Source organism: Durio zibethinus, chromosome 10 (assembly GCF_047325235.1).
Source record: "Durio zibethinus cultivar Kanyao isolate XHJ-2024 chromosome 10, ASM4732523v1, whole genome shotgun sequence".
NCBI classification, from domain to species: domain Eukaryota; kingdom Viridiplantae; phylum Streptophyta; class Magnoliopsida; order Malvales; family Malvaceae; genus Durio; species Durio zibethinus.
The window spans coordinates 14147232-14155399 of NC_143171.1; the positions used below are offsets into that span (position 1 = coordinate 14147232).

Here is an 8168-nt window from a genome sequence, read left to right on the forward strand (position 1 = left end):
CAATTTCAATTGTCAAGGTCGATAAGCTTTTGTGATGTCTATTAGGCCTTTTGGACTTCAAATAAGCTTACTCTAGTTTTGAGCCCAGTTGAGGGTTTTACATTGTTTGTGTTTTTGGCCTAATTTTGGCAGTTTTGGTGTGGGTTATAGCCCACTGATTATTTTATTTTTACTTCTATTTTAGTACGAGCTATGGTCCACTGACTATTTTATTTTATTTATTTTATAAAAACTAAAAAAGGAAAAAAGAAATCTGAAGGTCTTATGGGATTCAATCGAGAAATCAAATTTGTAAAATAGGAAACTAAATTACAAGATGTGATTGAATATGTTTTTAAGGAAAGGGTAAGAGAATCAATAGATTAGGGCATGGTTTAAATCCAAACCAGGAATGGCATGGTGATTGGAATCAATTTTAATAAAACCTTAAATCAATTCATGGGATTTGACTAAATGAAATCCCTAAAATCTCTGTGAAAATAAACCCTATAAATGAAACCCTAAATCACACCACTAAAGGGAGGATTTTTTCTAGTGTGAAAGCTTTTTTGTTATGGGATTTTCATTTTAAATGAGATTTGGGATGGGATTTTGTTTGTGGTAAAAAATTTGCTTCTGGTTTGCTAGATTTCATGATTTTTCGTTCTTTGAAAAAGTTTTGATTTTCTAGAAAAATCTAAGAAAATCTTGAAAATTAGTTGAACATTTGAATTTTTCATTGATTTTCCCAGCCAAAAGTTGAAGTTTTGGTGCACAATCCCAAATTCTGGTGGAGATTTCTAGAATTCGATGAATCAACTAGCTAGAGTTCAACTACCTTTAGAGAAAAGGCAGAGAGAAAACCAAGTAGAGAAATAAAAGGTTCAGGCAATCTACGGAAAAGGTAAATTGTTTTGCTTTTATAACATCCCAATGCGACATTATTTCATGCAACTCAAGATCCTCGTGAACCCTTCTTGCATTCGCGCTTGACCCACTTACACAACCTTACCTGATCATAGGTAATTCATTTCCTTTTTTCATTTTATTTTCTAATTTGATTTTACTTTTCCTATTTTATTTTCATTTTATTATATATATATCTTTTTTTTATTTTATCCTCTATTATTATTTATTATTTTAAATTGAGCAAATGCATTATTTTATGAATTTCATTTTATTTATTCAAAGATAAAATATAAAATAAAAAAAATTTTCTAAAATAGATGCGTGAATTCTACCAAACTATTGGAGGATTTTCATGAATTTTAATTTTTATGGCTTCCACCAAACTATTGGAGAATATCATAAATCAAATTTTATAAAAAAAAATTTATTATTGTGTTTTGATCCTACCAAACTATTGGAAGATTTGCATCTAAAATTAAATCTTACCAAACTATTGGAAGATTTAATTCATTTTCTAAAAAACAATTTTACAATAAACTCTCACTAAACTATTAGGAGATTTACATCAAAGTAAATCCTACCAAACTACTAAAGGATTTTAGTAATTATATTCTTGGATAAAATATATTAATGAATCTAACGATAGAGCCTTTTCAGAGTAGGATACTAGTGTCCAAGAATACTCTTGAGTGAGAGAATTATCTTAAATTGCTACCAAACTATTGGAGTAATTTTAAGATCAATTTTCAATATTAAATATTTTGGTAAATCATGAATATGGTTAAGGCTTGGATAATTAGAAATCAAACTAGTACCATCATTTGGGTGGTTGCTGTGAGGGTGATATAACCTTTCTCATGTGTAACCGTACTCATAGACCTAAAATCTAGTTTCATAAACTCGAATCTACTATTTAAAGATACATAAGTCAATCTTGGGGCTTCTTTTTAAATAAGACAGATTCAGTCTGGTTGTAAACTAGAATCTAATATTTAAAGATACCTAAATCAATCTTAGGACTCCTCTTTAAATAGAATAGATTCAGTCTAGTGGTCATTCACACCTAAACAAAAAAGATTGGTGGCAACTCATAAAGTTTATGTCTAGTGGTAGGTCCACAAATCTATACATTATGGTAGTTAACCAATAACAACCCACCCATATTATTTACCTAGCTATCATGTAGCCATTAGCATGTGCTCCACATATCACTTCATGCACTTCTTTGAGTATTTTTTTTTTTTGCTTTCATGGTATTCACACATCTCAATAATACTTGATCTTGACTCTTTTTGTACAAGACTTCTCTATCAAGAATAAATCGCATTGCTAACCTCTTCAAAATTCTCTTATCATTTTCTAATGCATGGTCAGGATATTTTTTATGCTTTATATATTCCAAGATATCATGATACTAAGGCTGACCATCAATTTCTTTTTTAACACTTTCATAATGTGCTGGGGCTTCAGGAATCTAAATTCTAATAAGCTTGATTTTGGCATTCGTACTTAGTTTAAACATTAGCTAATAGGGTGGCCAGAACATCGACTATCTGAATTTCTTCTAATGAAACATATTGGAATTAAATATCTTCAAATTACTGCAACAATCTAGCAATAAATCTTTGGTACAAAACTAGTTTCAAGTCCTTATTTCCCATTCATCTTTTAGCTAATGCATCACTAGTGCCAAATCTCTAAAGAATCTTAAAGTTTTGATCTTTCTATCTAAAGCCATTTGTAATCCCAATATGCATGCTTCATATTCTACTATGTTGCTGTGTAGTAAAAAGATAACCTTGCAGTGCTAGGATAATATTTTATTTCTAGGGATATCAATATAGCTCCAATACCATGCCTTAAAGTATTTGATGCCCAATCAAATAACATTTTCCATGTAGTATCTTTAGATTCTTCATTTTTTATTCACAAAATAGCCATCAAATTTTCATCTAAGAATTCAAATTTCAAGGGCTCATAATCATCAGTAGCCCAATTAACAAAAAAATCAACTATGGCATTTCCCTTTATAGTCGTTTATGTCATATGTAAAATATCATATTTAGAGAGCATGATTTGCCGCATTACTACTTAACCTAATAAAGATGGCTTTTGAATATGTACTTGAAAAGATCTAACTTTGATATCAAACAAGTTTGATGATAAAGCATGTAATGCCTAAGCATGTGAGCAATCTATACTAGAACACAACACATATTCTCAAACTGAGAATATTTAGCTTCATAGTTTGTAAATTTCTTGCTCAGATACTAGATGGCCTGGTCATTCTTGCCTCTTTCATCTATTTGTCCCATTACACATCCTATAGGGGCTTCATTCATAGTTAAGAACAAGATTAAAGGCTTTTCTGCCATAACGGGCACCAATGCCAGTGCATTTATCTTGGCATTCTTCATTCCATTCTCTTGGATCATGTTTTTTAAACAACTTAAAAATAGGGTCACATTTCACTGTAAGCTGAGATATGAACCTCCTTAAGAAACTCCTTACTTCTTTTTATGTGCGTGGGGGAGTCAATTTTGTAATTGCCTAAATTTATCAAGATCTACCTTAATTCCTCTTTCATTGACCATAAATCCAAACAACTTTCTTGATTTTACCCCAAAAGTGCATTTGGCTAGATTTAGCTTGAACTGATATTTACGTAACCTTTCAAAGAGCTTCTAAAAGTTCTCCACATGATCTTCACCTTTTCAAGATTTTGTGATTATATCATCTATATAAACTTCTATCTCTTTGTGCATCATATCATGAAATAGGGTGACCATAGCCCTTTGATAAGTAGCAGTAATATTTTTCAATCCAAATGGCATGACTTTATAACAAAATGTCTCCCACGTTGTCACAAATGTAGTTTTTTTCGTATCTTCTTTTGCCTTCTTAATCAGATTATAACCAAAAACTATCCATGAAGGAAAACACTAAATGTCTTATTGTATTATCAATCAGAGTATCAATATGGGGCAATAGGAAGTTATCTTTAGGGTTGGCCTTGTTCAAATCCCTATAGTCCACACATATTCTCACCTTTTTAGCCCTTTTGGGGATCAAAACTATATTAGCCACCCATTCGAGATACTTGACCATAACTAGATAGCCAACGTCAAACTGTTTCTTTACTTCTTCTTTAGTCTTGAACAACATCTCTGGTTTTATATGCCTTAATTTTTATTGTACTAGTTTACAACCTGGGATCAATGGCAACTTATGCTCTACAATATTTGTGTCAAGCCTTGGCATATCTTTGTATGACCATACAAACACATCTATATATTCCTGGAGCAATTCTTCCAATCTCTATCATTCTTCTTGTGAAAGAGAGGTACCCACCTCTAAATTGACCATATCAACAAGTTTCTAATGGGGTTTTATTACTTTCTCTATCTATTCAAGCAGCCTTAACATGAGGTAAAATATAGTCCTCTAAATCCTCATCATCAAGCATAATAACTTGAACATATTCTTAAAATCATATCTGAAATAATTGTCATAATTAGCCATGATGTTCAGTATTTGGAAATTTGAAAATTATTAAGATTGCAAGGTTATAAATGGACATTTTGGCAAAGAATTAAAGATATATAAATAAAAGATTGTAACAAGAAATGGATAGAAAGGAAAAGATTATGTCATGGAAAATGCTTTACATTTAACATTTTATTGATGATGCCGAAAAATAGGGCCACACAAACTATCCACATGCCCTTCGGCAGAGGCAATTGGATTTTGGTTCAAGGATAACGAAAGTAAACAAACTAGTCGCTATATTCAATGATTAAAAGGAAACAAAAATATCTCTTCCACTGTTGTCATTGCTTTATCTATCTCTTTTAATTTCAAATTCAGCTTTGCAAAGGCTGCCTCAATTTTTTCTATTGGCATTCCTACCTCTAACATCCAAAGGTAGACATACCCTCCATAATGAAAAGTGTCATAAGTGTATGGGAACATCATTTTCCCTTATCTGTCTCTTACCCCTTAAAGTGGGCCATTTTTTTCTCTCTTCTCTTTTTTTTTTTTTTGTTGACAACACTTGGTTATACCTTAGATAAACCTTTATTTCTTTTTCACAAACTCTGGTGCTTTTTTTATTTCTTGTAGTGTCAACCCTAAACCTAGACCAAGTTACCATCCTAATCCAACATTTATTTAACCATCATTACCATAGTCTTTGATAAATAAAAGGGTAGGTATAGTTGAGCCTTCTTCCACATACATGGTATTAACAACTTCAAAGGCACGAAAAGAGCATTCAAGCACTTTTTCTATAGCTTTCACGTAAAGGGTTGTCAAGGTCTTGGTAACTAGTAGGTCTTCTTTTTTTATCAATACAGACTTATTTCCCATCACTAGAAACTTTACTTTCTGATGCAAAAATGATGGCACACCCTAGTGGTATGGATACTATAGACACCTTATGTTGTCCAGGGTTATTTGTCAATCGAGACTAATCTAAGCTCGATTGTAAAGATTTTTATTCATTTTTAGTTTAGATTTTTTTAATTTTTGTATTTATCATTTTTATTTTCTTATGGTCTATCTATTGTTTAATTTTTTTTCTTTCTCCATTATCTAATTAATTTAAAAAAAAAAGAAAAAAAAAGAAAAGCTGAAAGAATGAGATTAGGATTGGTGCTAATTTTTAGCTTTAGGTGATAATCAAAATTGCACAAAAACACAATCACATAGTTTTATAAATGATTGCAATTTATAGCAAGAAGGACGGTAACAGCAACAGAGGAACGATGAGGGTTAAATGACCAAAGAAGAAACCTAAACACAAACCAAGGAAAAAAAAGGGTATGAACGAAGAAAATTTGGAAGAATAGGATAAGAGTTTCCTAGAGAAACTTATCCAAGTTGAAGAAATCACTCTTTCTTGTTCTTTTGTTAACCAAAACAACCCAAATTCTTCATTCTATTTACCACTTTTACCACGACCACCACCACCAACATCGTCACATCATCAACACCTACATTTTCTTTCGTCATCTCGCATTGATTCCTGCAGTTACTCACCTCTCAGAGAACTCTCTCAGAGAACCACCGATTTCGGTAGGGCCTTGAATTACAATGGCATTTTTGCTAAATACACTACTTTTTCGACTCCTGTGCAGCTAGTTCACGATTTTAAAAATGTTAAGAATCTCAAGATTGAGTGCTTAAAGAAGGAGCTGGGACACATTTCAAAGCAGCTAACGGACCTAGAATGAGAGTGTTCATAGCTTAAGAAGGAAAGAAATAAGGAGGATCAGCTTGCATTTATAGATTCAAAGAATGAGGTGAACATTGCTAATTTTCATGGGTCAAGGATTGCAAACTTAGAACATGGAATCCCTGTTGTAGCTCATCATGAGGTTATCCAAGAATTTCCAAATGCAAAAGCTTTTGATGATCAGGTTGGCTTGAATACAGCTAAGTCAAGTTGTAAGGAAATTGGAGTTTAGATAGATCTAAGTGTTTGTCTTGATCTTTCTAAGAAGTTGTATGGTATATGGGATTTGCCAAGTGACCAAAAGTTTAGAAGAAATCTGATAGCCAACTTGTTTGCAGTTTGTTCCATAGATATTGACGTCTTGTTTGGGTTCATTAATATGAGCTCACCTTCCAAAACAATGGAACCATCGGTATTGAAGAGCTTTTTCGATAAGGCTTTGCAGAGCTTTGTGCATCCTGTTCTTAGTTCTGAAGTTGCAAAAGTATCTTGTTTTTACTATTCTCTAACTAAGATCAGTAGTGGAATGTTGCAATTGAAGGTTCTATTTGAGTCGTTATTTGATCTCTGTAGTGTTGAAAATGCAGTTATTGCTTATAGATCGCTCCATATACTACATGTCTTGTTGAAGCATCTTTTGACTTTTGAAAGGAATCCCTAAGCAAGTAATAAAAAATGGCAACAAGAGTACAGAGATTAGGGAAGGATCTCAGGAATAAAAAGAACTAAAATCCATGGCACCACCAGTTTCCACCAAGCTAATTTTACTATTGTCTCTACCTTGCCATCCTTCCATCATTGACAATTCACCTCGAAGTGGTTTATTTCATCTCCTAACCAATCTCTTTTCTTTGAATAGTATTAAGATCTTCAATCCAAATGGCTCGCAAGAAGATCAAAGAGTACAATTCCAAGAGACTTCTAAAAGAGCACCTCAAATGCCTAGCTAATATTCATCTCCATATTTGCTCTGCCTAGGTGACACAATCTACTAATTTCACTCAGTTAGAAAACCAAGAACCATGGTTTCCATCCACCAGATTGGTTGTCAAGCTAGATATGTTGTTTGGGAAGCGTGGAAAGAATGGCTTGGTTGCTCTTAATTTAGATCTTGCTCAAGTTGCTGAATTTGTCAAAGCACGCCTTAGCATTGAAGTTGAAATGGGTGGTTGCGAAGCTCCTATAACCACTTTCATTGTTGAACCTTTTATCCCCCATGAACAAGAGTATTACCTTTCAATATTCTCTGAAAGGCTTGGCTTAACCATTAGCTTTTCAGAATATAGAAGCATCGAAATTGAAAAGAACTGGGATAAGGTTAAGACCATTTTCCTTTCATATGAGAAACCTATGACTCTCGAGACGTGCGCGCCATTGATAGCTACATTCCCTTTTGAAGTTTGAAGAAAGATTGGTGACTTCATCATGGCTGTCTTTTCTGTCTTTCAAGATCTTGATTTCAGCTTTCTGGAGATGAATCCATTTACACTAGAGAATGGAAAACCATACCCACTGGATATGAAAGGAGAGTTGGATGACACTACTACATTCAAGAACTTTAATAAGTGGGGTAACATAGAGTTTCCTCTACCTTTTGAAAAAGCCTTGAGCCTAATAGAAAGCTTCATTCATTCATTGGATGAAAAGATGAGTGCATCCCTGAAATTCACTATTTTGAATCCAAAAGGGTGTATCTGGACAATGGTTGCTGGAAATGGGCCTAGTATCATTTATGCTGACACTTTGACCTGCCGAGTCGAGCTGAGCTGCATCCTCTAGTCAAACTGTTTTGATTTTTTTATACTTTTATAGTTTTTTGTTTATTTTCTTTGTTTATTTTGTAGTTTTTTTATTTTTTTATTTATGTGTTTGTTTATTTTTTTGGAATATTTTTTGCATGAATAAATAAAAAAATATAAAATAATATTTTAAGGAATAATATTTTTGAGGAAAAGTTGAAAGTATCAATTTTTCTTGTACAAAAGCATTGAGTTTTTGAAGAGAAAAGGATTTATATCAAAGATTGAATCATTATTCTTTTTAT

The 8168-nt window shown here is 32.6% G+C and overlaps 2 pseudogenes; both read left to right on the plus strand.

The window, feature by feature from the left end:
* Positions 1-5580: 5580 nt before the first annotated feature.
* Positions 5581-6805, plus strand: LOC149516433 (protein SENSITIVE TO UV 2-like; annotated as a pseudogene).
* A 198-nt stretch (positions 6806-7003) lies between these two features.
* LOC111293323 (ATP-citrate synthase alpha chain protein 2 pseudogene) lies at positions 7004-8168 on the plus strand (annotated as a pseudogene).